The following is a 19437-nucleotide window of genomic DNA, read 5'->3' as shown; positions in this document are numbered from 1 at the left end:
TAGGCTGCTTCAAACCCTGGTATTTATTATAGCTGGTGCATAGGTGGGTAAATTGTTCTTTGCAAAAAACTAGAATCCCTCTTACCATCACAGTCATTGTTATTTTGTACAGTTAGTATGCAGAATTTCTGACAGATGACCATAATGAGTTCTGGACTGCTTTGGGGGGTCATTAGCTTTTTTTTATTTATAAGAAATGGCTTGATTCTATTATCTCCTTTTTAAAAATCCTTTGCAAATTATATCTAGAAGCTGAATTTCATTAAATCAGTGTTTCCATCCATGGATCAAACAAAACAAATATATTTCAGGTTCACACCCTGGGAAAGTCTGATTTAATGGCCTCGGGTTGGGTTTGGTAATACATAATTTGAAAATACTCCAGAAGCTATTATGATGCACATTTCTGATTAATAAAAGCTGAATTAAATCAGTGCAGGAGAGCATGGGCTATTACAAAGCTCAGCAGGTTTCGCAGTATTATTCTTGATTTTTTGGATTCTTGTTCACAGTTTCATAAAGATGAGAATAGAATTTTAATTGAGGTTATATTTCCATGGGAACACGAAACCCAGTGTTTCTTCGTGTTCCTGGCTATATCTGTAAGAAGGTATCCCATTGTTCACTCCAAACTGCTGCAATGCAGTGAACACTAACTTAAACAAATTTTCTGCTTTCCATTGCCCATCATAGAACACAACTTGCTGTTCATAATTGTAGATAATGACATATCTGTGCAAGATTTGCCATATCCTTGGATCATCCTCACAGACAAAGAATTTTAGAGCTGAGGTCCATCACTCTGATTTTACAAATAAAGTAACTGAAACCTAAGGTGAATGATTTTACCTAAAGTCTCACAGCTGGGTGAAGTTTTTTTAAAATCTATTTTTGGTATACTACATGTAATTGGCTCCTATTTTTCCTGAAGGGTGGACAAACAACTACATGACGGGAACTCCCAGATCATTTTAAACCAATTCCCAGCCTTTTTAATTTTCTTTGCTGCAAGCTAGGGAATATGAACCTATGCTTCCAACCTCTGAAAAGGTACCTGTGGTTTCAACATCTCAAAAGGAATTCTTCCCTCCTCTGCATCATGACCAGGCTTGGAGATATGCAAATTTCTTTGCTAAAGATTGAGGTTGGTGATAGATGACTTTATTTCTGGCTCGTCTTTATTCTGATGTGTTCTATCATTTTGGTGATATCTCCAATTAGACTTCCAATCTTGGACTAGCCCTAGGTTTTGTTTTCCATCTTATTATCTCATCAATCCTTAAACAAGTCAACCACAATTCACAGGGATACACTGCATGCCACAGGGCTAAAGACTGCTTCTGCACTATGTCTCCATGAGCCCTAATTTCTAGTCAGCCTATGCATACATTTACATTTAAAAAAACTGTAGCCATCATTTGTACTTGTTTTCGATGGAAAAGAAGGTCTTTGGAAAATTGAATTCAATAATTAATATATAAAAATAAGGTACCTGATATTTTCACTGAAATAAGTAGAAAAAGTACTTCAAAAAAATACTTCTTTGATAGGACTGCACCCATGGCATATGGAAGTTTCCAGGCTGGGAACTGAACCTGAGCCACAGCTGCGACCTATGTAATAGCTGTTAGCTGTGTGAACGCTGATCCTTTAACCTACTGTGCCAAACCCACACCTCTGTGGAGACCTGAACTGTTGCAGTCAGATTCTTAACCCATTGCATCATGGCAGAAACTTTTTCTTTTTTTTTTTTTTTTTTGCTTTTTGGGCCATGTACCTGTGGCATACATAAGTTCCCAGGCTAGGGGTTAAATCGAAGCTATATCTGCCAGTCTACACCACAGCCATAGATAGCAACAACAGTTCCAAGCTGCGTCTGTGACCTACACCATAGCTCATGGCAACACCAGATGTTTAATCCACTGAGTGAGGCCAGGGATCAAACCACATCCTTGCAAATACTAGTCAGGTTCTTAACTGCTGAGCCACAACAGGAATTCCAGGAACTCCCATTGACTGGTTTTTCTCATCAAGATTGTTTCATGTCCCAAATATGTCATATATTGAAACAAAATACAATGTTGTGAAATGAGTATATAAGAAAAGGCCTTGCCTGATTGATTTAGAATAGATAGATAATAGACTTTTGAGATCTAGAAGGGGACTTAGAGAAAGTCCAACCCCCACTCTTTCAGTATACAGGAGAATAAACTGAGGACCAAAGAAGTTAAACAGATGGTCCCATGTTATAGAACTTTAAGACAGACCTGATACCTGAGTCCAGGTTTTCCACTTCTAAATTTGTTACTTGAGAGAATTACTCTATAGTCCTACCATCATGAACTGCAAATTTCTGGGTGGCCTAGATGTTTGCTAAGAAAATTTTCTGCTAATACCATCTCTGAAACTTTGAGATATACACAAATTCCAGTTACCATGTGGAGGAGAAGGCATACTTTTTAACTTTTAAAAGTTCGCTTTACCATCACAAAGCAGATAGTAGGTAGTAGTCATGTATTTAACCAAATACAACTTTTGTTCTGTTTTCAAATATGATTGTATTTTCCCCACATTCACAAGGAAAGTTATGAATCAGAATATGAAAGGAATCAATAGGGTGAGTCTTCTGGAGAGTCAACAGGCGGAGATTTTGGAACTAGATTATTTATTCATCACAAGTCTATTAACTAAAAGGCAGATCTGGAGGCAATATGATGACTAAGTTCATGGTGATTTATGAGGAAAAACTTGATATTCTCCTCTTCTGTAGATCTGATGCCAGGAGAAGGCTCTGGAGATGGAAGAGTTGAGAAGCAGTTCAAAGCTTCCAGAAATCAGAGTGTGTTAATGCACTCATTTATTTGGGACAGGCAGTGGATCTACTTCCATTTGGTCTCTATTTTTTTCTTCAGTAATAATGAATTTCTAAGGGGTATTGACACAGACAAGAGGCATCTAGTGTAGAAAACCTATGCTAGTCAAGCAAGGCCTTCAAGGTCCTGTTTTTGATTGGGAATGAGCTAGCCTAGCCTACACTTTTGTGGATCCAGCAGAGTAGCCAGCAAGGATAGGACTGATTTCTCTGCAAGGATTTTAGTGACTGGTTCATGGAACCATTGATGTTTTAAGAGCTTGAACATGCCGTGTCACATTTAGCGTCAACTCAATTTTTTACTGATTACCTCTATGTACTCTACTGAGTGTTTTGTGTGCTCTGTCTCATTTAATTCTAAAATTTGGCACTGTCTCAACTTAAAAATAAGGAGAACAGAAATGATACATTTTCTCAAGTTCACAGAGCCAATAAAGGGAAGACATGGGATTTGAATAGCGGATTTTTGTTGTTGTTGTTCCAAATTGTGTCTCTAATCTTATGCCAAGCGATCTCTGAAAAACAGGATGTTAATAAGACCAATTATTGAGTTTTGTGACAAAAGTCTCATCTTTTCAAAAATTTTAGAAACAAAGTCTTATCACTACTATAGATGATAGACAAGTTTACATGACAATGCTGACTACCTTGATTGAATGGTTAGAAGGAAAGTAAGGGAATATTTGTGGAACGAATGAACCAATATTATATCATTCTTTGATATACCTGATAATGTTATTTCTCCCTCCTCTTTTCTAGCCAAAATAATATACAATTCATATTTCACATCAATGTGGAGTTTTCCTCAACAGTCCTTTGTCACCCAAGCTTGGATAATTTTGTGTGGGAGAAAGAATGGGGAATTCTTAAATCAAGACATGGACATAAAGTGGAGTTAATCTATGGAAAATGATATATGTGACCTGAGCAGTAACAGATTTTGCATTTCCTTGCTCTGAATTAGAAATTTTAGGAGTTCCCGTTGTGGCTCAGTGGAAACGTATCTGACTAGCATCCATGGGGACACAGATTCGATCCCTGGCCTTGCTCAGTGAGTGAAGGTTACGGCATTGCCGTGAACTGTGGTGTAAGTTGCAGATGTAGCTCAGATCTGGAGTTGCTGTGGCTGTGGCACAGGCCAGCGGCTATAGCTCCGATTGGATCCCCAGCCTGGGAACTTCCATATGCCTCAGGTGCAGCCCTAAAAAGGTAATAAAATAAAATAAAATAAAAAATAAAAAACTTTTAGTCTGTAACTGCCTGGCATTTTTAGCTTTCATGCTTCCATCCTCTTCACTATAAACCTAAGCTTCTTAAGAGCAGATATTAGATCTTATAAGTCCTAGTATTTATTTTGTAATTCTTTACATGCATAAATTGTGGCATTTGTATGGATGAAAATATGTATTAGTTGTCATGTTATTTACAAATGAGAGTTTGCTATATACTACATATAAGTTAATTTTTTGAGATAGAATTCTGACCAGATAATTAAGAAAAGAAATCAAGGCTAAAGTATATCAGTGTGTAAAGGAATAAACCATGAAGCTGAAACAAATAACCTAGTACAAGTAAGTCTATCTTGAATTAATGTCATCTTACGATCATGGAAGATCAAAAATAAATTTTCAAAATGAGAGACTTATGTTTTGATGTGAGAAAATATGAGGGTCAGAGCTGAATCGCATTAACCCAAATGTGTAAAACGTATTGACACTGCCCAGCTGATGGTATTCAGAATGTTAAACTAAGGCATTAAAAAAAAAATGTTGCTTTTCCAAGGCTATTGACCATAATGATTGCAAAACCAAAGGTTTTTTGCTGAAAGTCTGTACAGAACTAAACCTGAGAACTCACTCCTTTTCCCAAATGAGGTTTTTGACAAATGGAAAGTAAGTTGAAAGTAGAGATAAGGAAGAAAAAACAAGTGTAGAAAATTTTCTTTGTTTTTGTCTTGGTTTTTAACTGGTAGGGGTCAAGGAGCCTGAGAACAAAATCACTGACTCTTTCATGTTTTCTCCATTTTATCACAAATGTTAATTTAATATATGAGGTTTTAATGTGCATGATTTTTTTCGATTTGTTCCTTATCTTGTGTTTCCTTCAGCAATGTCTTCTGAAAGTGAAAATATTTAAAGGAAATAGGAGTTTAAAAAAGTATATTTTATGTAATTCATTAAAAGTATTCTTTTGATTCTACAGATTGGGTGCAAAAAGAGAGAAAAACACTGGAACCTTAAGGGATATTAATTCAAGAGCAGACAGTAGCTGATTTATCTTATCTCCTAAGTGATGTGGTTATTTCTACATGAAATCAAGTAACCTTTTGAAAAAGGGAGGAAAATCAGTCAACCACTTTTTTCTTTATAAAAGTGATAAATAAAACATTTCATGTATTTTTGTTTCCTGAAAGATTTATTTTTAGTTGAGTTGTGTGATCAGTTAGTCAGTGTAGCAAAAGTTTAATTTCTTATTCATGTATTTTGCTTCTTTGAAATTACAAATTTCTTATCTTATGGAAGCTTTTCCATGGATGACAGAAGGTTCAATCTGTGACAAATCTGTGGTAGAGCAATGAAAAAAAAATGCTTGCTAAGAAAGTGCTTGCACTTGAGAGTTTAAAAATATCTACAAATTGTATATTCCAAAATTTATTAAGCTGTCAGCAACTCCATGGATACATCTCATTTATCTGTTTGTTTATATCTTTAGGGCATACCTCAGTACTTGGCACATAGTAAGTGCTTAATCTATCCTTGTTGAGAGTAGAAACTTTTTCAAAATATTCAATTTCATTTTATGAATAATAGGCCCTAAGGAAATAACTTCTAGAATATTGTTTTTTTGAGACAGTTTATCAGTTGAAGACATAAGTAGGATTTTGGTTTGGAAGATTACTCTCCCACGGATGCTAATTAACATAGCAATTATATATAACTAAATCCAACATCTTCCTCTGAGGAAACTGATAGGAAAATTAATATTAGTCTTAAATAAAATATTTCTGTCATTTAAATAAAATAATCTTTGCTAGATGAAGGTAGAAGGGAAATGGAGATGGGAAGAGTATGAGATATTTTTTAAATCAAGATTATCTATACTGAAGTAATTTTTTCTAGTGCTTTTAAAGTTGTGAATAAGGAGTTCCAAGTGAAATATATTAAGAAATAAATATATACACTAGAATTTGCTTTCATTACCTTAAAAATAAATTAGTTTGTATACACTAAGAGTTGACAATAAAATGATAAACTGCTAAAAGGTTTTGTGTTCAAGCTAAATTTGGGAACTTGGACTAATAAAAATGTTTAAACTTATTTGTACAGCTACAAATTGCTCATACATGCTTATTTTCTCTCCTAAAATAATTTTATAATTTCTCCCCTGAAACTGCTATCTGTGTTAGTTGTTAAAATTGTTTTGTTTTTTTAGGCAAAAATTAAGTAATTGATACTCAGCTTAAGTAAGAAAAATGTTCCAGTGGATTTAACCTGGTTAAATATATTATTTTCTACATTTCTGTTCATCTTTGAATTCTTAGGGCTTGATTACTTAAATTGTATTTTCAAGTTTTAAGGGGTGAATAAGCTTCTCTTAAAAGGTATATTTTCAAGTTTTAAAACCTTAAAGGAGGCAAAATAAGACTTAGCATTCTAACTGTCATGAGAACTGCCTTTCTGGATATCTAACCCATACCACCAAACCCCTGGAAAAAGCATATCACCTCAGAAAATCATTAAATCACAAAAGAAGACAGTAAGAGAAGGAAAAAGAAACAAAGGAATTACAACTCAAGCAGAAAACAATTTTTTAAATGACAATACTAAGTCCACACCAATCGTTAATAGCTTGAAATGTAATCAGACCAGATTATGCAATTAAAAGACGTAGAGTGTCTTTTAAAATAAAATAAAAATAAAATTAAAAAAAAAACAGGACCAAACTATATGCTTTCTATGAGAGACTCACTTTTGGTTTAAATATACACATAAGCTAAAAGTGAAGGAATAGAAAAATATATTCCATGCAAACAGAAACCAAAAGAAAGCAAGAATAGCTATACTTACATCTGACAAAATGTACTTTAAGCCAACTGATAACAAGAGACAAAGATCATTATATTATGATAAAGTGCTCAATTCATCAAAAGGATATAACATTTGTAAATATCCATGCACTCAACCTAGGAGCACCTCAATATATGAAGCAAATATTAACAGATTTGAGATCTGAAAGGAGAAATAGCAGGGAATTTTAATACCCACTTTCAACATGGATAAGTCATCTAGATGGAAGTCATTAAGAAAACATTGGATTTAAACTCTATGTTAGACCAGATGTCCCTAAAAGACATATACAGAATATTCCATCCAATAACACTCTTCTTAGATGTAAATGGAAGATTCTCTAGAATAGATCATATGTTATATCAAAAAAGCAAATCTTCATAATTTTAGAAAATATTGAAACCATATCAAGTATTTTTTTCTGACCAAAGTGATGTGAAACTAGAACTCAGTTACAAGGAGAAAACTGGAAAATTCACAAATATATGGAAATTAAACAATATGCAGCTGAATAATCAATGGGTCAAAGAAGAAATCAAAATAGAAATACAAAAATATTGTCTTGAGCTGAATGAAAATGGAAATACTCATTCCAAAATTTATCGGATGCAGCAAAATCACCCGATGAGGAAATTTCGTAGTGATAAATACCCACATTAAGAAAAAAGAAAGCTCTCAAATAAACAACCTACCTTTATATATGAAGGAAGTAGGAAAAGAAGGACAACCTATGCCCAAAGAACCAGAGACTGAAAAAAAATGAAAGAAAAATAACAGATCCGTGAAACTAAGAGCTGTGTCTATTTACCAAGAAAGGACTCTAATAAGTAAAATTAGAAATAAAAGTAGAGACATCACAAGTGATTGCACAAGAGTTCCTGTCATGGTTCAGCAGTAATGAGCCCAACTAGTATCCATGAGAACACAGGTTCAATCTCTGGCCTCACTCAGTGGGTTAAGAATCCAGCATTGCCATAAGATGTCATGTAGTTTGCAAACATGGCTTGGATCTGGCATTGCTGTAGCTGTGGTGTAGGCTGGCAGCTGGAGCTTTGATTCAAGCCCTAGCCTGGGAACTTCCATGTGCTGCAGGTGTGGCCCTAAAAAAGAGAGAGAAAAAAAAAAGTGATTCCATAAAAGTACAAAGGATCATAAGGGACTACGATGAACAACTGTATGCCAACAAATTGCATAGTCTAGAAGAAATGGATAAATTTCTAGAAACATATCTTCCAGCACCATTGAATCATGAAGAAATAAAAATTCTAAATAGAATGATTATTGGTAAAGATATTGAATCGGTAATCAAAGACCTCCTAACAAACAAAAGTCCAGGACTAGATGGCTTTACTGAGGGATTCTATCTAACATTTAAAAAAGAACTATTACTAATCATACTCAAACTCCCAGGAAAAACAGAAGAGGAGGGAACACTTCCAAACATATTTTAGAATATCCTTATTTAAAAACAGAACAAAACATTGACAACATAATTCAAATAATTATAGAGTCTCTGAATTAACCACATTAGAAAGAGTAGCATTTATTTCATCTTCTAGTAAGTCGGTTATCTCATTGCCTTTTTCTACTTAAAACTGAAAAAAAAAGAAACAAATTGTACAACACATTAATTATATTTTATATTTTATTGTCTTTTATCCCTCTTTCCTGTGTCTATATGTATGTATATTATATAAATAAATATGTATACATGTCATAATATATGTATTTACTACATATACTAAATTATATATATAATTTGTAAGTATTTTATTGAGATATGATTTGGCATACAAAAATCTGTGCATATTTAATATATACAACTTGGTGAGTTTAGATATAAGCATATATCCATGGGAGTTCCTGTTGTGATGCAGCAGAAATGAATCTGACTAGGAATAATGAGGTTGCGGGTTCGATCCCTGTCCCTGCTCAGTGGGTTAAGGATCTGCATTGCTGGGAGCTGTGATGTAGGTCGCAGACACAGCTCAAATCTGGCGTTGCTGTGGCTGTGGCATAGGCCAGCAGCTATAGCTCCAATTGGACCCCTAGCCTGGGAACCTGCACATGCTGCGGATGCAGCCCTAAAAAGACAAAAAAAAAAAAAAGCATATATCCACGAAATCCTTACCATAATGTATGTCATAAATATATTCATCACCCCCAAAACTTCTTTCATATTTATTATTATTATTATTATCTTTTTTGATTAAAAACATTTAATGTAAGATCTACCTTTGCAGTAAAATTTTAGGTATACAGTGCAGTATTGTTAACCATAAGCATTACGCTATACAGTAGATCTCTAAGACTGTTCATCTGGTATAACTGAAACTTTGTACTGTTAACTAACTGCCCATTTACCCCTTCCCCTGGCCTCTGGCAACCACCATTGTACTCTCTGTTTCTGTGAATTTGACTCTTTTCGATTTCTCACGTAAGTGGTATTGTGTGGCCAACCTACTGCAATCACATGAGGTTGTATTTATTTATTTATTTATTTATTTAAAGTTAACATCTGAATTCCCTTTCTAGATATTATGATGCATTTGATTCAGGAACAAGGTAGACATCAAGTCCTCAGGTGGTCCTAACATGTAGATAAAATTAAAATGCCTTTTTAGAAAAATACTCAGATGCATTTCTTGGCCAAAGATATTATGAATTTGAAATCCAAATGAGTTGCTTGACACTGGTTTTCATATGTTTACACCTGCCCAAGGCAAGGTAATTATGAGTATGAGTAGTCCTTGCCAATTCTTATACTTTTTCCTATAACATAAAATACATGAAGACATTACCCTTGTGCATTAAACAAGGAGAATGTGAGCACATATAAAAATGAGGACAAAGGCCAAAATGTGGACTTGAATAAAAATAGAATTGATTTAATGTTTCAGTTGCACTGAGGAACTCTTCCTCTGGCATGTTTAAAATTACTCAATAAGTGACATAGTATAGTTGTCTCTAATAATCTTTAATAAAGTAGAAATGTTCACTTATGACTGATTCAGTTAGTGTTTGTTCTCATGGATTCTTACCCATTATTTCAAGATATACCAAAATATGCCAAGATAAACTATTCATATATATATTTTCATTAGGAACTCTTTTAGAGTGTAGAAGCAATAGTCAAAGAGATCTCATCATGATTCATCAGTGTGAGAGATTTCTAATTATTTAAAATGTGTGCAATGAAAATATCTGAGCCAAAAGAGAGAATAATAAAATCCTCCTTATCTGATTATAAAATTCGTATTGAAATCCAAAGGACTTAAAATAGCCTAAATAATTCTGAAAAATAACAGATTTGGCAGTCTAACACTAATTTATTTTAAGACTTACTATAAATCTACTAATATAGTCGAGTAATACTAACATACGGATAGATAAGGGATCTACCGAATAGAATTGAAAGTTCAGAAACTGACACATATATAGTTATATATATAACATGCAGTTGATTTTTGACAAAGTTTCAAAGGGAATTTAATGGAGAAAGGATTATCTTTCAACATGTGGTGTGGGATAAATTGGTTATCCATGTGCAGAAATATTAAAGAATTTTATTTATAATTTTTTCCCAGAAGAATTCTGCTAAAAATGGGCCATAAATCTAAATGTAAAATCTAAAAACTTAACATTTCTAAAACAAAACATAAGAGAAAACCTTTATGACTTTGGGTTAGGCAGAGATTTCTTAGTTCTGATATCAAAAATATGAATCAGAAAAGAAAAAATAATAAATGACACTTCATAATTAAGAACTTCTGTTTTTCAAGATTGTTAAGAGAATGAAAGACAAGACATAAACTGGAAGAACAGATTTGCAAATTCATGTCTAAGAAAAGACTTGTATAGTATATTAAACACTCTTCAAAACTCAGACAGCAGAAAACAAAATACGTAAAAGATTTAAATAGACACTTCTTCAGAGAAGATATGCAAATATCAAATAAACTTATGAAAAAAATGCTCAACATCATTAGTTTTAGGGAAATGAAAAATAAAACCACAATGAAATAGCACTATGTACTTATTTAAAAAGTTTAAAATTAAAAAGACTGGGAGAGTTCCCACTGTGGCTCAGAGGATTAAGGACAGAATGTTGTCTCTGTGAGGATGTGGGTTTGATCCCAGGCCTCACTCAGTGAGTTAAGGATCCAGCACCACTGCAAGCTGCCATGTGTGTCACAGGTGGGGCTTGGATCCAGTGTTGGTGAGCTTGTGGTGAAGGCTACAGCTGCATCTCTGATTCAACCCCTGGCCTCGGAACCTCCATATGCTGCAGGTGCTGTTGTAAAAAGAAAAAATAAAAGACTGGGAGGCTCCCAGTTCCCCTGTAGCACAGGGGGTTAAGGATCCAGTGTTGCTGCAGCTGTGGTGCAGGCTGCAACTGTGGCATGGGTTTGATCCCTGGCTGGGGAACTTCCCACATGCTGCAATTGTGGCCAAAAATTAAATTAAATTATTAAATTAAATTAAATTAAAAGACTGACTATATGGAGTGCATGCTAGGAGGTGGAGCAACCAGAACTCATACCCTGCTGATGTAAATGTAAATTGATACAGCTACTTTAAAAAACACTTTGGTAGCTTCATAATGTTAATTATGCCCTTATACCATAAGACTCAGCCATTTCACTCCTAAGTATTTATACAAGTGAAATGAAATTCTGTGCTCTTACAAAAATCACTACACAAATATTTGCAGTGGCTTGATTCATAATTGCTCCAACTGGAATCTCCCCTAAAGTCCTTTAGTTGGAAAATGGATAAACAAATCTGGCACATACATACAGAGGAATAACATGACTACTCATTAATGTATGCACTATTGATATACATGAGAAAATGGATGATTTTTAAATGCCTAATACTAAGCTAAGGAATCCAGAATTGAAAGGCTGCATACTGTGTTTCATTCTTATGATGTTCTTAAAAAGGGAAAAAATAGATCAGTGGTTTAAAGGGACTGGGGCAGCTTACAAAGCATTATAAGGTAATTTTTTGGAGGGAAGGAACTGGTCTACGTTTCGATTGATTGTGGTGGTGGTTATATGATGGTGTGTATATCAAAACCAGCAGAATTATGTGTTACTAAAAAGGGTCAGTTTTACTGCATGTAAATTATACTTTAATTTCTTTAAGGGTGAAAATAAAGATCAAACAAAAAAGTCTGCATATCATGGCCAGTTTCTTCCCTGATGAGTGTAATTCTGAACAGACATGAAAATTACCCCTGCTGAGCCTGCTCTTGTTGGATTCCAACCAGCGTTCAGTAACAGCTCTGCCCTGTGTTGACTCATTTGTATGTACTTGAGTATCTAATTCCTCCATCTCCGCCTGAGACACTTTGAGAATAAACTGAAGGGTGGGTGATACTTAACCTAGAAGTCCAAAGGCCAGAGCAAGAACAAAATGTTCCATCACTGTGGGTGGGGGTGATTCAAGTCAGGCCCAAGGAAGAACTTCCCCGCAGGACAGTACTAGGAGACACTAAAATAGTTGCAGAGGAAACTGTAAGCACTTTCTCAGAACTCAAATGAAAGACCACAGGCATCTGCCTCTCCCGAATTCTCTCATAATCCCACACTTATGAGCACATGGCTCAGGCAGGGCCCCAGGCACACTGAAACAAAAGCAAGGTGAATTTCTGTCCTCCATAAAAAGGGAGGAAATTAGGGTCCACAGTTGTGAAAAGAAATCCACATGCAGATGGCTCAAATGATTGCCGTGGAAGTACCAGTCTGTCATAGCCATGCTTCGCAGAGCTTCATGTCTCCCAGCAGAATAAAATGTAGTGAGTACTTTTAAATAAGTGTGCATTCAGGAAGAAAAGATGTAGCATAACCCCAAACATTAGTGACTCAGGCCTGAGGGATAAGAAGTGTGCTAAGAGTCAGGCTGCCAAACCAATTAGACTGGAAACATGTATTTAGTTCTTTTCAGAAGACCCTCTATTGCTTTGAACTGTCTTTCTAATTAGGGGATTAATACAATCTAGCTGACAGCTACATTACCCTGTCACTTTTCTACAAATTATATCTATAAAAATTCACAGACTTACAAACCCCAGATTTTGAGATTAAAATGCTCTGTGATTTGCTATGTTTCATGCAAAGTTAACTGATTTAATGCATTCTCTTAGAAACTTTTTAACGTCCTGTGCCAATTACACTTTACATAAATATCAGTCCTTTGGTTAAGTCAATTAGTGTAGGGTTATAAAGCAAACAAGAGTCCTAAACTTCTGTTTATGGGCATGGTTTTCTGTGTTTATGACTATAATTCTCAAAGCATAAGCTTGTAGAGTCATCACTTCAGAATCTGGAAATGTTCTGGCACCTGCTGTAAAGAATGCAGTATTTGTGTTTAAGCAAAGGTGTGCACTGAATTCTAACAGATACAAAGCAACCCAGACAATCTAGTCTCATTCAACACACACTTCGTGGCCGCCAGTGGGGACACCATTGCTATTCTCATCTTGGCTTCCTCCTGCAGGCACTCAGGCTTATGCTGATACCTTGGAGGCACAGAGTGATTTATTGATCAGTGTTAATATCCTAAATCTGTAGTTAACAAATAGCCGTAGAACTCCGGGTTCATGGAAGGTCAAGGCAGGCAAGGTGGGGAAAGGGGAAGGGGGATTGTCATATGCTGGGCACGAATCTAAGAAGGTACTTTGTCTCATTTGCATTAATTATTACAATAAACCATAGACATGGCTATAATATCATAATAGACGTAATATTGTAATAGACATAATACCGTCATGTCATATGTGAGCAATCTGATTTAGCTGCAGTGTCTATGGTGTTATTTAAAGAACATCTATAACAACCAGTTAAACTCTTCTCCCCAGTGCCCTTCCAACCCTAATCCATCCTTCCGGCTACTCCCCTAAAGTTCCTGGAGTCTCCATTGAGCAAGGCAATGTTAGCTGTGTGGCCACACAATACATACACATTAGCATGACCTAGGATGCTTGTAAAAAATCCACTTGTTTTTGCAAATTGCTGGGATTCATGATTTGGGAATGGGAAATCGGGATTCCCATAATCATAAATTATTCTGTATTTTTCATAACATCCTATTTATGTGTTTTTAAACAATAATGAGAGACCGTAATAATACAGAATGAATTATTTTCCTGTGATATAGTTATCTGAAAAATTTCAGTGGTTTTCCATGAAAAAGATATAAAATAAATGCATGGCTACTTATTGTTATTAACCAACATACTGGGTTAAGATTATATATTTCAATAACACCCAAAAATATTCTGTACTTGATATAGGCTTTGAAGATAGAAAATATTAAAATATGGAAACATTGATTCAAAATAAATATCCTATAGATGTCATTAAAAATGGAAAGATAGTACCAAGCAGTATTTGCCCTGTCTGATAGTCTTCAATTTTGTTTCTTGAAAGATATTCTGGATGGAGAAAATTTCTTTGATTTTGGTTGAATTGCTAAGAAGTCATCCAAAAACTTCTTCAATTCAGGAAAAAAGGTACATATGCCTTATATAAGTTATTTTCCTTTTTTAAACAGGAAAATGCTTTGTCTGCTTGCCCTGATTTCATTTGTTTGTTTCTGGCTGAAATCTACATCACTTCCATTAATCTATATCCACACATAAATATTCAAAAACTAGAAAATGCCAGGGAATATTATTGAGTAGTATTCAAATGACAAAACATCTGGATCTTCTAGTAAGATTAGTAATACTCTGAGTCGCATAACAGAAAGGGCTAATTTTGCTTCCAAAACTTAGTTTTTGAGATACCACTTATAGAATTTATACAAAGTATCTCATGCATAAACACATTAATATTTATTTTAATTGCAAGAATGACTCACTTTTAGCAGCAGATGGAGCCACTCAAAATATGGCAACAGCTCTAAGCTAGACCAGCTGATGAGATCCTGGACATTGAGCTGGTTCTCTTCTACCTCCTCCTGTCCTTGTTCCCAGAATGGTTGACCTTGACTTTCATTTCTAAATATTTGTATTTCCTACTGTTCCTTGACTTGAGTCAGTGGACTACTTTGAATCAGGATAAATTCTATGTCATTGTTAACCTTTAAACCTACAGGAGAATTAAAATAACTTTTTCTGTGTTCTTTGGTTTTTTAAATGAGTTTTTTCTGTATTAGGAAAAATATACACATTTCCTGAGAAACATTAAGAAGAAATTCCCATATGGAAACATCATGCCTCACATTCAAGATTTCAATGGACCGAGTTTGAAGGAATACCTGATAGTCTGCATTTTTAACAAACACCACAGGTGATTCTTAGGATCACCAAAATTTAAGAATTACTGGATTACCTTTTATAGGTGTTTTTCATTAAAATACAACTATCTCTGTGGGGGTAGTACAATAAATTATTATTAATTTCTATAACCTTAGAAAGAATATACAGTTGATCCTTGTACAATATGGTGGTTAAAGAGCCCAGCACCCCCCTCTACCACCCCCACAGTTGAAAATCTGTGTACGACTTTATATTCAGCCCTTTATATCCAAGGTTCTAAGTCCAAGAATTCACTATGGATTCACCCCATCATGGATGCAACCATTGGTAGATTACGTAGCCCTGCAGTCCCTATTTATTGAAAAAACAATCTGTGTGTTAAGTGGATTTATGCTGTTCAAACTTGTGTTGTTCATGGGTCAACCATATTACATAATAGCTCTAGTTTAGGGCAGAAATATGAAGGATTTTGAAGGAACCGGATTTTTAAAGGAGGTCTTTGGAGTACCCTGATGGCCTAATGGATTAAAGATCCAACATCATCACCACTGTGGCCTGAGTCACTGCTATGGCATGGGTTTGATTCCTGGCCTGGCAACTTCAACATGTCACAGGTGCAGCCAACCAAAAAAAAAAAAAAAAACAAAATAAAAAATTAAATCAAAATAAAGGAGGTCTTGGAGAATAAAAATTCATTATGAGACAAAGTCTAAGTGAGCATTTCTTTGGGGCACTCTGACCACCTATGGAGAGAACAAAGCACAATCTAAAAGAAGGAAGAAGTAGGACTTTGCCTGTGGCTCACATAACTACTCGGCATTGTCTCTGCAGTGTCTCTGGTTTGATCCCTGGCCCAGGAACTTTCATATGCTGTATGTGCAGCCACATATTTAAAAAAAAATAGGTAAGAAGTAGAGAGGAAATTTATATAAAGGAGAAGGAAATAGTAAATTGTAGAAGATCAGCTTAAGCTACCTCACCATTTGCTTAGGCTTTATCCACTAAAACTGAGAGGTTGGAGAGGGACGTTAACAGACTGGGACTGTAATTGTTTGCCGGCATGTGGGGGCAGCAGGGGGCTGCCCATAGGAAAGCTTTAGTAGTTTGGATAAGCAGATGCCTGCTCCATAGGGAAGAACACCAAGATGTGGTCATGACCCTGCAAATTAGGATTCAGAGTTAGGGAATTCCATTGAACAGGTGGCTCCTTAAAGGAAAGCAAAGTAAGCTTTTTTAGTGAAACAGTAGCTGAGAATCTGGAAAAAATTATTGGATTATCCACATTCAGTCAGAATAGCAAGATGGTTTGGATCCCAAAGCTCCTTTAGAAGGTGTTTCAAATCCTCTTTTTTTTTTTTTTTTTTTTTTTTTTTTTTTTTGCTGCAAATGTTCCCAAGAGTATCAAGAGATTACTTATTCTGAGAAAAAGCTAAACATGATAAAATAGATTCTCTTCTGAAAGAGCCCGAAATTTAGACTTGATGTTCAAAGTGTGGCCCATGGACCAGCAGCATCAGCATCATCTGGGAGCTTGCGACACAAGCAGAATCTTGGGGACCATCCCAGATCTGCTGAATCACAACCTGCATTTCAACAAGACACCCAAATGATCATATGCTCATTCAATTTTGGGAAACACTAGAATAGGGCAGGAGTTCTCAACTGTAGGAAGCTTCAAAATCACATGAAAGGCAAATTAAAATACAGACTGCTGGGCCCCATTTCTAGAGTTTCTGATCCAGTTAGTCTATGTGGGGCCCGAGAATGTGCATTTCTAACAGGCTTTCTAGAAATGGATGCTGAGCTGCTAGTCCAGGTGCCAAATTGTAGGAACAAGTAGTCTAAGTGATGTAAACACTGTTATAGCCCTCTTGTTTCCATATTTCTTCATCTTGTTCTTTTATTTTCATTTTTAATTAAAAAAACTCTAGGAGTTCCCATCATGGCTCAGTGGTTAAAGAACCCCACTAGCTTCCATGAGGACTCGGGTTTGATCCCTGGCCTTGTTCAGTGGGTTAAGGATCCAGCATTGTCGTGAGCTGTGGTGTAGGTCACAGATGAGGCTCAGATCTCACGTTGCTGTGGCTCTGATGTAGGGCAGAAACTACAGCTCTAATTCGACCCCTAGCCTGGGAACATCCATATTCCATGGGTGTGGCCTTAAAAAGAGAAAAGACCTAAATAAATAAAAAACTCTATGTTTCTGTTGCCTGGTTCTTGTATTTTATTTAATTTCATGCCAATCGTAACTGGCTTTTGGTAATGTTTCTGTCAGTTCATAACTGATTTTTAGTTATACGTTAGGATGAACCTCAGGATAGCGGCCTTATCCACAGACTCTTACAAAGAGATCACATTTGTCCTTGGTGATTCTTTTTTTTCCTTTTCTTTTCTTTTTACAGCCACACTTGCGGCATATAGAAATTCCTGGGCCAGGGGTCAAATTGGAGCTGCAGCTGCAGCCTACACCACAACCATGGCAACACTAGATCCCAGCTGCATCTGAGAATTACACTTACAGCAAGGCTCAGTCCTTAACCTACTAAGCCACTCCAAGGATCAAAACATCCTCACAGAGACAATATCAGGTCCTTAACTTGCTGAGACACAGTGGGAACTCCCTGTCCTACGTGATTCTTTAACCTCAGAGTTCTATTCCAATTCCATATGGCTGACATAACTGTAACTGAGTAGACTGGGCAGGTCTTGAGGCTCATGGACAGATAGGCCATGAAGTGAAAAGGAGCAAATGGAAGCATATTGTAATAAAATCTCTATCCAAATAATGAAAATGGTGATTAATTTGACTTATTAAATTATTTCACTTGGAAATTTAAATTGGCTATAAAAGGAGAGGATTTTTTAGTTTTCAGAAAGATAAATTAGGAGTTCCTGTCATGGCTCAGTGGTTAACTAGGAACCATGATGTTGCAGGTTTGATCCCTAGCCTTGCTCAATGGGTTAAAGATCTGGCATTGCCGTGAGCTGTGGAGTAGGTCGCTGACACGGCTCGGATCCCATGTTACTGTGGCTCTGGCATAGGCTGGCGGCTACAGCTCTGATTAGACCCGTAGCCTGGGAATCTCCATAGGCCATGGGAGTGGCCCAAGAAATGGCAAAAAAGAAAAAAAAAAAAGATAAATTAAAAGGCATACACTGCAGACGTAGTCAAGCAGACAAAAAGGCATAAGGGGCTGTAGGACAGATGAATTTATGAGGAAAGGGATAAAGATTGGGCTTTGAAGACTTGGTTCATCTTTACAAATGTCAAACCCTGAGATGTAGAGATGACTATCAGTAATAATTATTTTAAAATCTATATAAATATGACCTCTATTCACTATTAAGGACTTGAATTTGAGAATTGTTCTGTCTGCCCTGATTTTACTGCTGTGCATGTTTTGACAAATCTCACTGTGGTAGGGATAGATTCTTAAAGTGATAGAATCATCCTGAATGTAACTGGGGCTTTGGTGAAGAGAACATTCTAGTGGTTATTTGTGCTCTTGATCAAATATTTAGAGATCTTTGCTTTCTGGGCAGTAGGTTGAACTGCACCTCCTGACTCTCCCTTAGTTGAGTGATATATCATTCAGAGTCCTGGAAGAAAAAAAATGGCACAGGATAACAGAATAAGTGAGAAGTTTTAAATAATTTTTTTTTCTAGGTTGAGATGGGATTAATAGAAACCAGTAAGTGACAATACAGAACCCTAGGACTAGCATCAGGAGAAGACTGTTATCTTTAAGCCTGAAGGGGGGAGTGGTTTTGTCATGGAACTCAGGTTCAGCTGCTTGTCACTTAAGAATCCAATACTGAGAGAAAAGTGTTGGGTAAAAGGAAAGGTAGCTTTATTAAAGAAGCTGGTAATCCTGAGGAGAAAGTGGACTCATGTCCAAAGCCAACTCCCCCCATCCCCCACTGAGCTTTTAAAGGGGAGTTTCAGGGACGCACAGTCAGAGGGAGAGGGCTACATGCAGAGCAGCATGGTCAGTTCCAACAGTCATCTTGAAATTGGTCATGAGATGGTCTGATCAGTGCTATCTTGATTGTTTTAAGTAGAGTTTATTTTCAGATCCATATTTGTTTGTTCCCATTTTCTTGATGCTAGTTCTTTAATTATTTAAGATGGGGGAATCTTAATTTCTGGCCACAGTCTTGTCATCATGTAGTTAACATATTCACTTTGGTGGGTGGGAAGGGTTTCACTGTCTGTAAAACAGCTCAAA

At 35.9% G+C, this 19437-nt stretch overlaps 1 long non-coding RNA gene across 1 annotated transcript in view; it reads left to right on the top strand.

Moving 5' to 3' along the window:
• LOC106510042 overlaps window positions 1-19437 on the top strand; it is a 186691-nt gene that overhangs the window by 154677 nt on the left and 12577 nt on the right. Inside the window, exon 4 of the long non-coding RNA XR_002343242.1 lies at window positions 14376-14458. This is a non-coding gene — a long non-coding RNA (uncharacterized LOC106510042). The remainder of the gene's footprint in view (window positions 1-14375; window positions 14459-19437) is intronic.

Source organism: Sus scrofa, chromosome 4 (genome assembly GCF_000003025.6).
Source record: "Sus scrofa isolate TJ Tabasco breed Duroc chromosome 4, Sscrofa11.1, whole genome shotgun sequence".
Classification (NCBI taxonomy): domain Eukaryota; kingdom Metazoa; phylum Chordata; class Mammalia; order Artiodactyla; family Suidae; genus Sus; species Sus scrofa.
This window is presented reverse-complemented; position numbering and strand designations above follow the sequence as displayed.